The sequence below is a fragment of the Prionailurus viverrinus genome, chromosome C2 (assembly GCF_022837055.1).
Source record: "Prionailurus viverrinus isolate Anna chromosome C2, UM_Priviv_1.0, whole genome shotgun sequence".
Classification (NCBI taxonomy): Eukaryota; Metazoa; Chordata; class Mammalia; order Carnivora; family Felidae; genus Prionailurus; species Prionailurus viverrinus.
This window is the reverse complement of record NC_062569.1, coordinates 51,445,022-51,461,375: the sequence shown is the minus strand read 5'-3', so window position 1 is coordinate 51,461,375 and position 16,354 is coordinate 51,445,022. Positions and strand designations below refer to the sequence as shown.

Sequence of the window (16,354 nt, the reverse complement as noted above, 5' to 3'; positions counted from 1 at the left end):
TAATATATAATTTTGATTTGGGGTGCCTGGGTGGCTCAGTCGGTTAAGCGTCTGACTTTGACTCAGGTCATCATCGCACGGTCTGTGAGTTCGAGCCCCACATCGGGCTCTGTGCTGACAGCTCAGAGCCTGGAGCCTGCTTCCCATTCTGTGTCTCCCTCTCTCTCTCTGCCCCTCCCCCACTCACACTCTGTCTCTCAAAAAATGAATAAATGTTAAAAAAATTAAAATTATATATATGTCTGTGTGTGTATATATATGTGTGTGTGTATATATATATGTGTGTGTGTGTGTGTGTGTGTGTGTGTATATATATATATATATGTATATATATATATATATATATATAATTTTGACTCCATCAGGGTCTTGTACTGATTTTGTACACCAATGGTTTGTACATTTCTTAATATGCAATTACCAAATTTCCCTTTGCTTCTCTGAATTTTATTGATATTATTAAAGCAATCACTTGCAAAATAACTTTATTTCATTTTTTGGATAATTCCAAACAAAAGCATCTGTCATGCTTGTTTGGCAGATAGCTGGAATTTTTGCCATGAGTAGGAAAATGAGCCTTGTACTTTGGCTCTGGGGGGATGTTGCACACATGTGCATGTGATATGGCCAGTAGCCAGTCAGCTGCTGAGAATAGACAATGTATTTCCCAACCAACACTGATGTAAGTCGAACTTCATGAAAACGAGGCAAAGTCTCCTTTCCCGTCAGTTTCCTGCTCTACATTCTTCATCAAATGAGAAATTCGGTGAAATGAGAAATTTCCTTAAGCACATATCAGTTCAAGAAATCACTGATTGCAGAACCTAGCCCTGTAAATACCATAATAATTAAAACAATGTCTACTCTTAAAGAATTATTTGATATCATTTCAAACAGTCATTTCAAAAATTCATCTTTGCTTTGAGAATCTATTTTTTTTATCTTGCAATGTCTTTCCTCTATTTCCTACATCAAAGTTATAAAATAATGGTTATTATTTTCAAAGCATCTAAATTTTAATTTGGGAATGACAGAGAGTACACTTTTCGTCTAAGATAAAAATATATATTCGCAAATCATTTGGAATTAAAGTTTAATAAGTGGTGCACACTGGCTTGTCATGCCTTCTTCCATTTTTTTTTAGGCAAAAGCAAAAGTATTTTAAAGTAATAAAGCATGTTCTACATTTTTTCTCCAACATTGTAATTTATGGTTGACTTTAAAAACATGCTTTATTTTACATGATTTGGAAAAGCTCCCATCAGATAAATTACCAGTTTCATTTCCTCCTACTTTTTTTCTGTTTAATTTAGGATATTTATACAGTGAAATGACAATATTAGTTAGAAATTCTGATTTAGTATTTTGAATTTCATGTCTCTGAAATACATCAAAGAAGAATTACATGCGAGATGTAAGAAATGGCCTCAGTGGTTCTTGTCTGTCTAGTATCAAGTAGGAAGAGGAAATCTACTCTCACAGACCCTGTTGCCATCTGTCCTGTATTGAGTACTGAAAGCAAGTTGTGGTAGCCCTGGGCAAACATCCAACCCTAATTTGGGAAGTCATCAGAGGTACATTTCTTCATGGGCTTCTTAGCCCCTCACTGAATTATAGAATCTCAGAGCTAAAAAGTACATTCCGGTATGAAAGTTCCCCCAAAATTGAACATAGAATTGCCATGTAATCTGACGATCCCACTTTTGGGTATGTATGTAAAAGAATTTAAATCAGGATCTAAAAGAGATATTTACACACCCATGTTCATAGCAACACAATTCACAATAGCCAAAAAGTGGAAATAATCCAATTGTTCATCAATGGATGAATGGGTAAGTAAAATGTGGTAGATACATTTAATGAAAATTATTCAGCCTTGAAGAGGAATGAAATTCTGATATATCCTACAACATAAATGAACCTTGAAGATGTTATGCTAAATGAAATAAGCCAGGCACAAAAGGATAAATGTTGTATGATTCCGCTTACACGAAATACCTAGAGTGGTCAAATCCATAAGGACATAAAGTAGAATGGTGGTTGCCAGGGGCTGAGTGGGGAGAGGGAAATGGGAGTTATAATTTAATAGGTACAGAGTTTTAATAGGAGAAGGGGAAAAAGTTCTGGAGATGGATAATGGTGATGATTGTACAATGATATGAATATACTTACTGCCATTGAACTTTTTACCTAAGAATGGTTAAAATGGTCCGTTTCATATTGTATATATTTTCCCACAATAAAAAAAAATCCTTACCTCCATGGAGCTTACAATCTAGGAGAGAGAAAGATAATAAGCGGATAAAATTTTAAGATTTAAAAAGTACCTTCTGGATCAGCTTTTGACTGGCCCCATTTTATAGATAAGAAGCCCAAGGACAGACAGGAAAGATAATAGGAGGCTACTCACTAAGACCCTGGTTGTCTGACTTCTGGGCCAATGATATTTCCATTGAACAATACTTCCTTTTTTAGGTACTTGTATTACCACTATTTTATCTGAGCTATTCAGTAATACACTGGAAAGAGACGGGCTTTAGAACCTGGGTTCAAATGCTCACTCAGTTGCTTCCTGGAAGTTTGATCTTGAAATTTCCTTCTCTATAAAATGGGGATAACAAGACCTACTTCATAAAAGTTTGATTTGTTTGTTACACTTACACCTAAGTACAAAGTAAGAAGTCAATGAAAATTAGCTTTCTTGACGCTAAGTCTCTCAAAACGCCTTCTCTGAATTTGTTGTGTGTTTATGTTATGTTCAAAGTGTGAATACTTTCAGTCTAGCAATTTCAGCAAATACCTTCCTGTGTTTGAGTTTTTACAAATCATTCTAGAAATACAGTTTGGCTATGGAGACAAATGGCTCAGCTAAAAAACCTGGGAAACAAGCCAGATAACATTTATCTGATCCTTATTTAGCTGGAAGAGAACTTTCAAAGTATAAGTTTCGTAAAGAATACAAAACAAGAGTTAACATTCTTTTTTTCCAAAAACTAAAGCCAACTCTTTGATATTTCTGCTAGCTACATTAAAAAAAGTCAATGCTATATTCTATATTTATTCTTAAAAGGTATTTATCTCTAAATAAAAAGCATATAATGCCATAGATTATATATAAGAACCACCCTGGGTGATGAGTTACAAGTGTCTAGTCTCCCAAGAAGAATGATGTGTTTCTCAGATCCAGTATAGATATTTAGAAAAAGAGTCACACTTGTCAGCTGCTCTCAGAGCATCATGGGACATTAAAGTTACCACCACAGTCCTCCTTCACCTGATTCTACAGCTTTCTCCACCTCTAAGGAACTCTAAGCAAATTCATTTTGATTATTCTTTCAGGGTTTGTAACTCTCTCCTATTTCTGAGCACATATAAGGATAAAAGAGACCAATTATTCCCATTTTACACAGGCCTATAAAGAGCTTCTCTTTACAGATTTTCCACATCTCTGTAGATTTATGAAGATTTGTCCTACCCCCAAGTTAGAAAATTATGTTGGGGGTACCTGGGTGGCTCAGTCACTTAAGTGTCCGACTCTTGATTTTAGCTCAGGTCATGACCTCACAGTTGTAAAATTAAGCCCACGTCAGGTTCTGTCCTGGGCATAGAATCTGCTTAAGATTCTCTCTCTCTCTCTGTCTCTCTGTCTCTCTGTCTCTTCCTCTCCCTGTCTCGTTGCCCCTCCCCCTCTCACATGAGCGCATGTGTGTGCACACACTCTCGAAAGAAGGAAAGAAAGAAAGAAAGAAAGAAAGAAAGAAAGAAAGAAAGATAGAAAGAAGGAAAAGTATGTTGACTCTATAGTAATTGCATAGAAATTAATGCCTCAGTTTATATTTCTAAAGCTGGACAACTTATGTGGTGTCGTTAAAGATATTGGCAAATTATTTTGGATTGTCGATTCTGTCCCTGCAGAAGATAACTCAGCTGGGAGGCAGATTCAAGTCTATTAGACAATGTGACTTTGAAAGAGGTAGTATTGGGGCGCCTGGGTGGCGCAGTCGGTTGGGCGTCCGACTTCAGCCAGGTCACGATCTCGCGGTCCGTGAGTTCGAGCCCCGCGTCAGGCTCTGGGCTGATGGCTCGGAGCCTGGAGCCTGTTTCCCATTCTGTGTCTCCCTCTCTCTCTGCCCCTCCCCCGTTCATGCTCTGTCTCTCTCTGTCCCAAAAATAAATAAACGTTGAAAAAAAAAAAGTTTATAAAAATAAAAAAAAAAAAGAAAGAGGTAGTATTGCTTTGTGAACAAAACATGGGTTTAGCATTTTAATAAACTTGGATCCAAATTGTAGTTCCACGTCTTACTTAAGTCACTTAACTCTCTGAGCCTTTAATCTTTTAAGTGAAAAGAGATAATAATAGATAAGTATGAGGATTGAATAATTGATTGAATTATATAAAACATTGAACAGAAATTGGTACAAGAGTAAATGCTAATATTAGTTATTCTACATATTGACTTGCTCTAATATTTCAAGTACATCACATACATTCACATATGAATTAAAGTCTAATTTTTATTTTTTATTTTGGTTTTGCTTGATTCAGAATTTCCACTAGACTTAAAATATTATTCTAAAATTATAACTCCTTTCTGAAATTTTAGGATGCCATTTAGGACCATTTCTTTTTTTCTTTCTTTCTTTCTTTTAGAAAGGGAGGGTGCACACATGTGTGAGAGGGAAGGGCAGAGAGAGAGGAAGACAGAAAATCCCAAGCAGGCTCTGCACTCAGTCCAGACCCTAATATGGGGCTCCATCCCACAATTATGAGATCATGACCTGAGCCAAAATCAAGAGTTGAACACTTAACCAACTGAGCCACCCAGATGCTGCAGAACCATTTCTAGTTTTATGTTTTCTAAAAGTTCATTTCCAAAAATGTATGCTTTTTAGATTATTTTTTAGCATTTTACAACCATGAAACAAATAAAGAAGTATTTATTTACTAAGATCCTAACATAAGATTATTGGCATCTGGGATACAGCTAAACTACAAGTAGCTAAACTGAGGAAGAATGTTCACATTGACAAATAGTTGTATCTCTTATGTTAGATATGACATTGTGAAGCATTTAAAGTGAGATAAAATTTCAACATGAAAATTAATATTGTATTATTGTTATTATGATTTCTCATGTTCATGGGGTTGTTTTACTGGTTTTATCTTTATTGTTCCAGAAGAAACTAGAAAGAGTGTAATAAAATATCATTATGATGTTTTGAAGTGAGCCTCTCTATGCCAGGCACTATAGTAGATGTTAAATATACAAAGATTTTTAAGAAAGAAGGTGGCAGGGAAGGAAGGGAAAGAAAAGGAGAGGGAGAGAACTCTACCTTCTATAGCAGACAGATGATACTAACAGAGCAAGAGCCAGGTTCATGTAGAGACATGTATACATACCTGGGTTACTATACACACATAATTTCCTTGTTTTATCAGCTGAGAGGGCCAAGGAGCAATGGCACTCCAGTAGCAACAAACATACCTAGTACCCAGATCTTAGTTTCTAACACCATTTTCCAATAAAAGGAACCCGAAATCCTTGGAGAAACAGCTGATTCTATAACAGGGCAGGAAACAATCATGATGAGCCTGGAGTATCTTTTATTTAGTGCTATAAAGTAAGGAAGTGCTCAAAGACAAAACAAAACAAAACCACACACACAATGGTGGGAGCACTTCAAATGAACATAGAAGCCAACGAAAGAGCTCCTAATGGCCAAAGCTGAAACAATTAGAGCAATAAAATAAATAAAATAGTCCTGAATTATAAAATAAATATCCACAAGTACATACTGATAGAATAATTGACTAAATCGTTTGAATTAAATAACTGCAGGAGGAAGAGACAAATATGTACAGAATCCTACATAATTTATGTAGCTATTCTGACCACAAAGAGGTGGAGCAGACTTCCCACACCTTAAATGTGAGCTACACATAATGACTTCCTTTCAAAGAGTATAGTGTGCAAAGTGGGGGGAAAGGAGTACATTTATAGTAGACAAACCTGGTAAACACTACCTCAGCCAGGTGATCAAGGTCAACATCAATAGTTATGTCATGATCAGCAAATGTACTCTTGACATGATATGATGAAAATAACACTTTACCTCTGTGGTCTTCCTCTCCAAAACTCAAAATCTCAGTCTAATTGTGAGAGAGAAACAGACAAACTCAATCTGAGGGACATCCCACAAAATATATAACAAAAGTACTCTCAAAACTGTGAATGTCATCAAAAACAAGGAAAGTCTGAGAAATTGCCACAGCCAAGAGGAGCCTAGAGATACACAATGAATAAATGTCACGTAGTATCTTGAATGGGTGGGATCCTGGAACAGAAAGAAGACACTAAGTATAAACAAAGGAACTCTGAATAAACTATCGACTTAAGTTTGTAACAGTGTATCCATATTAGTTCATTACTTGTAATAAATATACCATATTAACTTAAGATGTTAATAATAGAGAAACTGGTTGCTTAGTTTATGGGAACGATTAGTTATTCATAAATTTTCTGTAAATCTAAAAGTTTTCTAAAATAAGAGTTTGTTTGAAAATGCTAACAAAATGTTAATATGGCACAATGCAGTGCAGGAATAAAGGTGTATGAACTGAGGGAGAAAAGAGATAAAAAGAAAATTCCAAATGATTCCTAAAGACTTTGAAAAAAAGACCGAATGTTTTGTTGTTGTTGTTGTTTTCATTGTTGTTTTTAATATAGCTGACACGGGTTCTGAGTTCAGTCTCATAATATAGCCAACACACAATGTTACATTCATTTCAGGTGTATAACTTAGTGATCTGACAAGTTTATACATTACACTATGTTCACGACAAATTTAGCTACCATTTGCCCCATGACATCGCTATTACAGTATCATTGGCTGTATTCCATCTTCTCTACATTGTATTCCTGTGACTTTCCTCATTCCATAACTGTAGGCCTATATCTCCCTCCCCCCCCCCTCACCTATTTTGCCCAAGCCCCCACACCCCTCTTGTCTGGCAACCATCAGTTTGTTCTCTGTATTTGTAGTTCTGATTCTGCTTTTTGTTGATTTATTCTTTTTTTTTTTTTTAGATTCCATTTATGAGTGGAATCATACCTTATTTGTCTTTCTCAGTGTGGCTTATTTCACTTAGGATAATACTCTCTAGGCCTATCCATGTTGTCTCAAATGGCAAGATCTCATCTTTTCTTATGGCTGTGTAATATTCCATTGTGTATACATACCACATTTTCCGTATCCATTTGTCTGTTGATCGACACAGGTTGCTTCCATGTCTTGGCTACTGTAAATAATGCTGCAGTAAACATAGGGGTTTTCATTTCTACCAACACACACAAGGGGTTTTTTTTTCCCTCCACATCCTTGCCAACACTTGTTATTTCTTATAATTTTGATTTTAGCCATTTTAACTGGTGTAAGGTGATATCTTATTGTGGTTGTGGTTTGAATTTCCCTGATGATTAGTGATGTTGAACTTCTGCTCACGTGTCTGCTAGCTGTTTGTATATCTTCTTTGGGAAAATGTCTATTCAAGTTCTCTGCTCATTTTAAAATCAGATTTTTTTTTTTAGTGTTGAGTTGTACAAATTCTTTATATATTTTGGATATTAACAGCTTATTGAATATATCATTTGCAAATATCTTCTCCCATTCAGTAGGTTATCTTTTTGTTGATGGTTTTGCTGTGCAAAAGTTTTCTTTTTATTTTGATATGCTCCCAATAATTTATTTTTGCTTTTGTTTCCCTTGCCTTAGGAGATATATCTAGAAAAATGTTGCTATGGCCAATGTCAGAGAAATTACTGCCTGTGTTCTCTTCTATTTTTTTTTTAAATTTTATTGATTTATTTATTTTTAAATTTACATCCAAGTTAGTTAACATATAGTGCAATAATGATTTCAGGAGTGTATTCCAGTGATTCCCTATGCATAACAACAGTGCTGATGCCAACTAGTGTCTTCCTTAATGCCTCTTACCCATTTAGCCCATCCCCTCCACCCACAACCCCTCCAGCAACCCTCAGTTTGTTCTCCATATTTAAGTCTTTTATGTTTTGTCTCTTCCTTGTTTTTATATTATTTTTGCTTCCCTTCCCTTATGTACATCTGTTTTGTATCTTAAATTCCATTTATGAGTGAAGTCATATGATATTTGTCTTTCTCTGATTCACTAATTTCACTTAGCATTATACACTCTAGTTCCATCCACGTAATTAGGGCAAGATTTCATTCTTTTGGATTCCGAATAATACTCCCTTGTATATACATACCACATCTTCTTTATCCATTCATCTGTCATGGGACATTTGGGCTTTTTCCATACTTTGGCTGTTGTCAATAGTGCTTCTATAAACATTGGGGTGCATGTGTCCCTTCTAAACAACACACCTGTGTTTCCTTGGATAAATACCTAGTAGTGCAATTGCTGGGTCCATATTGAGGAACCTCCATACTGTTTTCCCGAGTGGCTGCACCAGTTTGCGTTCCCACAAGCAGTGCACAAGAGATCCTCTTTCTCCGTATCCTCGCTAACATCTGTCATTACCTGAGTTGTTAATTTTAGCCATTCTGACTGGAGTAAGGTGGTATCTCATTGTGGTTTTAGTTTGTATTTCCCTGATGATGAGTGATATTGAGCATTTTTTCATGTGTCATTTGGCCATCTGAATATCTTCTTTGGAGAAGTGTCTATTCATGTCTTTTGCCCATTTCTTCACTGGATTATTTGTTTTTTGGGTGTGGAATTTGGTGAGTTCTTTATAGATTTTGGATTCTAACCCTTTGTCTGATATATCATTTGCAAATATCTTCTCCCATTCCGTTGGTTGCCAATCAGTTTTGCTGAATGTTTCTTCACCATGCAGAAGCTTTTTATCTTGATGAGGTCCCAATAGTTCATTTTTGCTTTTGTTTCCCTTGCCTCCAGAGACTTGTTGACTAAGAAGCTGCAGCCAAGGTCAAAGATGTTTTTGTCTGCTTTGTTCTCTAGGATTTTGATGGCTTCCTGTCTTACATTTAGGCCTTTCATCCATTTTGAGTTTATTTTTGTGTATGGTGTAAGAAAGTGGTCCAGGTTCATTCTTCTGCATGTTGCTGCCCAGTTTTCCCAGTGCCATTTGCTGAAGAGACACTCTTTATTCCATTGGATATTCTTTCCTGCTTTGTCAAGGATTAGTTGGCCATATATCTGTCGGTTCATTTCTGGGTTCTCTATTCTGTTCCATTGATCTGAGTGTCTGTTTTTGTGCCAGTGCCATACTGTCTTGATGATTACAGCTTTGTAACACATCTTGAGGGATTGTGATGCCTCCAGCTTTGGCTTTCTTTTTCAGGATTGCTTTGGCTCTATGGGGTCTCTTCTGGTTCCATACAAACTTTAGGATTATTTGTTATAGCTCTGTGAAGAATGCTGGTGTTATTTTGATAGAGATTGCATTGGATATGTAGATTGCTTTGGGTAGTACTGATATTTTAAATATTTGTTCTTCCAATCCAGGAGCATGGAATATTTTTCCTTTGTGTGTGTGTCTTTTTCAATTCCTTTCAGAAGCTTTCTATAGTTTTCAGTGTATATATTTTTCACCTCTTTGGTTAGGTTTATTCCTAGGTATTTTATGTTTTTGGTGCAATTGTAAATGGGATCAATTCCTTGATTTCTCTTTCTGTTACTTCATTATTGGTGTCTAGAAATGCAGCTGATTTCTGTGTATTGATTTTATATCTTACAATTTTGCTGAATTCATGGATCAGTTATAGCAGTGGTTTTGTGGAATCTTTGGGTTTTCCATATAGAGTATCAAGTCGTCTGTGAAGAGTGGAAGTTTGACTTCCTCCTGGTCGATTTGGATGCCTTTTATTCCTTTGTGTTGTCTGATTGCTAAGGCTAGGACTTCAAATACTATGTTGATTAACAGTGGTGAGGGTGGACATCCCTGTCTTGTTCCTGACCTTAGGGGAAAACTCGTTTTTCCCCATTGAGGATGATACTAGCTGTGGGTCTTTCATATATGACTTTTATGATCTTGACATATGATCCTTCTATCCCTACTTTCTTGAGGGGTTTTATCAAGAAAGAATGCTGATTTTGTCAAATACTTTCTCTGCTTCTATTAAGAGGATCATGTGGTTCTTTTCCTTTTTTTATTGATGTGATGCATCACATTGATTGTTTTGCAGAAATTCAACCAGCCCTGCATCCCAGGTATAAATCTCACTTGGTTGTGGTGAATAATTCTTTTAATGTAGTGTTGGATCTGGTTGGTTAGTACATTGTTGAGGATTTTTGCATACATCTTCTAAGATTTTTATGGTTTCAGGTCTCACATTTAAGTCTTTAATCCATTTTGATTTATTTTTGTGTATGGTGTAAGAAAGTGGTCAAGTTTCTTTTGCATGTAGCTGACCAGTTTCCCCAACACTAATTGTTGAAGAGATTATCTTTTTTTCCAATTGGATATTCTTTTCTGCTTTGTCATAGATTAATTGTCCATATAAATGTGAATTTAGTTCTAGGTTCTCTATTCTGTTCTATTGATCTATGTGTCTATTATTTGTGCCAGTACCATACTGTTTTGATTACTACATACTTACAGTGTATCTTGAAATCTGGAATTATGATACCTCTAGCTTTGTTCTTTCTCAGGATTGCTTTGACTATTCAGGGTCTTCTGTGGCCCCATACAAATCTGAGTATTATTTGTTCTAGTTTTGTGAAAAATGCTATTGGTATTTTGATAAGGGTTACACTGAATCTGTAGATGCTTAGGTAATATGGACACCTTGACAATACTAATTCTTCCAATCCATGAGCATGTAATATCTTTCCATATGTTTGTGTCATCTTCAGTTTCTTTCATCAGAAAGAATACCCCTAGGTATTTATTCTTTTGGTACAATTGTAAATGGTGTTGCTTTTTAAATTTCTCTTTCTGTGACTTCATTGTTAGTGTATAGAACACTACCAATTTCTGTGTATTAATTTTGTATCGTGCCACTTCACTGAATTTATGTACTATTTCTAATAGTTTTTGGTGGAATCTTTAGGATTTTCTATCTGTAGTATCATGTCATCTGCAAATAGTGAAAGTTTTACTTCTTCTTTACCAATATGGATGCCTCTTATTTCTTTTTCTTGTCTGATTACTATGGCTAGGACTTCTAGTAATATGTTGAAGAAAAGTAGTAAGAATGAACACCCTTTTCTTATTCCTGACCCGAAAAAAAAAAACCTCAGCTGTTTACCACTGAGGATTATGTTAGCTGGGGTTTACCATACATGCCTTTATTATGTTGAGGTATGTTTCCTCTAACCCCTTTTTTTTTTGAGTTTTTATCATGAATGGATGTTCAATGTTGTGAAATGCTTTTTCAGCATCTATTGAAATGATCAAATGATTTTTATCCTTTGTTTTGTTGATGTGTATGACATTGATTGATTTGTGACTATTGAACCATCTTGCATCCCAGGAATAAGTCCCACCTGATTGTGGTGAACAGTCTTTTTAATGTATTGTTATATATGATTTGCTAATATTTTGTAGAAGATTTTTGAATTTATGTTCATCAGGGGTATTGGCCTGAAGTTTTCTTTTTTGGTGGTATCTTTGTTTTGATATCAGGGTAATTAATGCTAGACTCACAGAATGTATTTGGAAGCTTTCTTTCCTCTTGTATTTTTTGGAATAATTTGAGAAGAATAACTATTAACTCTTGTTTAGATGTCCAGTAGCATTCAGCTGTGAATCCATATAGTCCTGGAATTTTATTTGTTGGTAGTTTTCTTTATTACCAGTTCAATTTAATTACTTATAATCAGTCTGTGATATTTTCTGTTTCTTCCTGCTTCAGTTTTGGAAGATTCTATGTTTCTAGAAATGTATCTACTTCTAGGTTGTCCAGTTTGTTGGCATACAATTTTTCATAATATTTTCTTGAAATCCTTTGTATTTCTGTGGTCTCAGTTGTTACTTCTCCTCTTTCATTTCTGATTTTATTTATTTGGGTCCTTTATCCATTGTTCTTGGTAAGTCTACTTAACGGTTTGTCAGTTTGGTTTATATTTTCAAATAACCAGCTCTTGGTTTCATTAATTTTTTCATACTCTTTTTTTTAACTCTCTACATCATTCATGTCCACTCTGATATTTATTATTTCCTTTTTTCTACTCACCTTGCACATTGTTCTTTTTCTAGTTCCCTTAGGCATAAGGTTAGATTGTTTATTGAGGTTTTTTTCTTATTTCTTGAGGTAGGTCTGAATTGCTATATACTTTTCTCTTAGGACTGCTTTTACTGTGTCTCTGAGATTTTGAAACTTTGTGTTTTCATTTGTCTCCATTTATTTTTTTTTCTTCCTTGATTGTTTCATTGACCCATTGGTTTACTATCATGTTGTTTAGTCTCCATGTCTTTGTGTTTTTTCCAGTTTTGTTCCTGTGATGTATTTCTAGTTTCATACCATTGTGATTGGGAAAGATGCACAGTATGATTTCAATCCTCTTTGATTTATTGAGTCTTGTTTTATGGCCTAATATGTGATCTGTTCTGGAGAATGTCCGTGTGCACTTGAAAAGTGTATTCTGTTGTTTTTGGATGGGATGTTCTGTATATATCTGTTATGCCCATCTGGTCCAATGTGCCATTCAAAGACATTATTTCCTGGGGCACCTAGGTGGGTCAGTTGGTTGAGCGTCTGACTTCGTCTCAAGTCATGAACTCATGGTTCATGAGTTTGAGCCCCACGTCAGGCTCTCTGCTATTAGTGCAGAGCCCACAGAGGATCCCCTGTCTCCCTCACTCTCTGCCCCTCCCTTGCTCACTCGCTCTCTCAAAAATAAATAAACATTTTAAAAAAAATGTTTCCTTATGGATTTTCTGTCTGGATTATCTATCCATTGATATAAGGGGAGTGTTAAAGATTTTCTTTCTCTTTTTCTCTTTCTCCTTTTCTTTCCCTTTTTATTCTCTTCTCCACTATATATACATATGTATGTATACATACATACATATGTATATATAGTCATATTTTACATCTTTTTATTCATACTTTTCCACTTCTCCACTATATATATGTATGTATACATATATATATAGTCATATTTTACATCTTTTTATTCATATTTTTCTTATGCCTAATTATGGCCATTTCTTTTCCACTTAAAGAAATCCCTTTAACATTTCTTATAAGGCTGGTTTCATGGTGATAAGTTCCTTTATCTTTTGTTTGTCTGGGAAACTCTTTACCTCAACTTCAAATCTGAATGATAACCTTACCAGTTAGAGTATTTCTGGTTGTAGGTTTTTTCTTTTCAGCACTTTGAACATATCATGCCACTTCCTTCTGGCTTGCAAAGTTTCTGCTAAAAATTAGTTTATAGTCTTAAAGCTTTTCCCTTGTAAGTGACTTTTTGTTTCTCTCTGACTGCTTTTATGATTCTCTGTTTATCTTTAATCTTTGACATTTTAATTATTATGTGCTATGGTGTAGACTTATTTGGGTTCATCTTGTTTGGAATCTCTGTTTCCTGGACTTCAATATCTATTTCTCTTCTTAGGTTAGGGAAGTTTTCAGTTATTATTTCTTGACATAAGTTTCTACACCTCTTTCTTTTTTTTTTTCTACAATGTGAATGTTTTTTGGCTTGATGTTGTCCGAGAGATCCCTTAATTATCCTCATTTTAAAAAATCCTTTTCTCTTTCTGCTATTCAGCTTGTGTGCTTTCTATTACCCTGTCTTCCAGATCAATGATAGTCTTCTGCATTTTCTTGTCTATTGTTGATTCCCTCTAGTATGTTTTTTGTTTCAGTTATTGTATTCTTCAATTCTTATTGGTTCTTTTTAATATTTTCTGTCTTTAATGAAGGTCTCTGGATTCTTCCATTCTTTTATCTAGTCCAGTGAGTATCTTTGTGATCATTACTTTAAATTCTTTATCAGGCATATTGCTTATCTCTATTTCATTTAGTTCTTTTTCTGAGTTTTTTTTTTCTTGTTCTTTCTTTGGAGCATATTCCTCTGTCTCCCCAGTTTTCTTGCTTTTCTCTGTTTGTCTCTGTGGATAAGATGAAATGACTACTTCTAAAGTTGAAGAAGTGATCTTGTGTATGGTGTTCCTTAGGCAGACTGTGTGTACTTAGTGACTTTTGTTGGCTGACTGGAGGTGTGGCTGTATATCTTTTAAACCATGGGATGTCTCCATCTCTCTTGCTGTTTTCTTGCCATTCTTTCTATTTTGGTTGCTCAGTAGCTGTTCAGTCGGCCCTCAGTTCTTCACAAAGAATTGTTCTATTAATAGGTGTAATGTGGTGGGTTCCAGGGTGAAAGTGAGTTCAGAGTTTTTTCTTATGTTGCCATCTTGAACTGAAACATGCTCTTGTATTTTGTATCATAGCTTTAAATCTCTCCATGTGTGTGATGTATATTTTGAACATTTCAGCTTATAATACGTTGTATTATACAATTATTGATGTTCATGTTAACTTTAGTATTTATAAAGACCACAGCAAATCCTTTATTTTTTACAAAGATAAGCTGTTATCTACAAAAAGAAAGAAATAATCAGATTTGGTGGAATATGCAAAGCATTCTATATTAAGCAAAGCATGGCCTTCAACATTTACTCTATAAAAATAAATAACCCTTTTGACATCAAATGTAGAAGAAAAATTATCATAATGACCCAGATACACTATCTCACTACTTGGAATTACCTAAAACTTCATGCCTTATGTGATTTTTTCCCTGGATGTTCCCTTCATTTAAAATGCTGGTCTCCTCCCAACTTTTTCTAAGTTCAAAATATTGGTTATCTTTCAAAGTGACCCCAAATATTTCCTCTTCCATGAAGATTCCTCTTATTCCCCAATGAAAACAGCTGCTCATTTCTCTGAGCAATCAGAATTGTGTGTTCCTCCATTATCCCATGGACTTACAACAATTTATGTTTTACTTATAGATGTTTCTCCCATTTGGCTGTAAGCTTCTTAAGAGCAGGGTCAATATCCTGGTCCTTCTTGCTCTCCACATAGTGCCTGACATTCATTATTCATCCAGCAATCATTCACTGCATGCCTACCATTCAATACCACAGAGTGAACATAAGGGAGAAAATTGCAGCAAAAAATCAACAACTAAATGTCAGTGTTGTGGAGAAATTTTCCAAGTTAGGAAACTCTGAAAAAAATGAGGAAAAAAGTGTTGCCACAGATCAGGTTATGGAAAGAATTAACAGAAGATATCACAGAACTGGTTTATTTTTATAACCAGCATATCTGCTTCTAAGATACAAACCCCTCTCTTCTGCTTTGCCCATTTTTGTGATCTGAGACCCCTGTGGTTTGTGTATAGAAAGCTGGTAGACCCAGGGTGAGTAAAATAAATCTAATCAATGTTCCTCTGCAAAAGAAAACATGAATTAGCAGTGAGAATCTAAGGGAAGGAAAAGACAAAACCTTTTTTTCTTGGCAGAGGCCTGAGGCCCAACTTGTGACTGTCAAGCTACTGCATAAGTTCTTAGAAAAGAACTTGTTCTCTTTTGAAACCTTCTGTCAAAGCAAAACGTATTGCTGTCTCAGCATGTACATCAGAGCTAGATTTATTTCAAATACCATTTTTGTGTGTATACTCTTATAGAATACTTGGCTTCCTGCTTCTTTAGTATTTATTAAACTAAATTTTTCAGAACATCTGTACTAAAATATTTTTAGTTACCATTTTCAAATAATTTCTGGTAGGGCAAAGTTAGGCCAATATTGTGCTTAATTCTATACTCTGAGGACTTTCTTTCTCAATGCAGGGCCTCCTGGTCTTTTCCACTGAACCTTCAGTCACTCTTTACATCTCATGATCCATTCATCCACAGAATGCAGAAATGCTTTCTGATTTTATACAAGGTTATTGGATACTGAACCCAATTTTTTAAAATTCCCTAAAGCAATTAACCTCACAAAAGCATCCTCTTCCATACCAATGTCTTAGAATCACAGAAAGTTGTTAACTATTAAGATCTCTGTATATATTTCTAAATTGACCTGTGGCTCTGTTTTATTTCTAATGCCTTCTCTTCTAATGTGTCATTGGCTGTTCATCTTTAATTCTTCCAAACTCTTTCTGAAAAACCTGTTATTCCTTCACAACTGAGCCCTTATGGTGCACAGATAAGCCTCCCCAATTTTCTAGGGAACCCCAGGGTACTGTCTTAGGTGAGGACTGACTGTCATGTTATTAGGGTCGCCATCAACTTTTAATAAATTATAACCCATATTTCCATTTTTAAAGTAGTACATACTAAAATCCAATGATTTTCAAAATATTTCATTTAAAATATCAGCTTAACTC

The 16,354-nt window shown here is 35.1% G+C and overlaps 1 protein-coding gene across 18 annotated transcripts in view; it reads left to right on the top strand.

Annotated features, from left to right (window-relative positions):
* Window positions 1–16,354, top strand: part of VEPH1 (ventricular zone expressed PH domain containing 1) — a 759,919-nt gene that overhangs the window by 668,669 nt on the left and 74,896 nt on the right. The gene's annotated exons all lie outside the window — the stretch shown is intronic.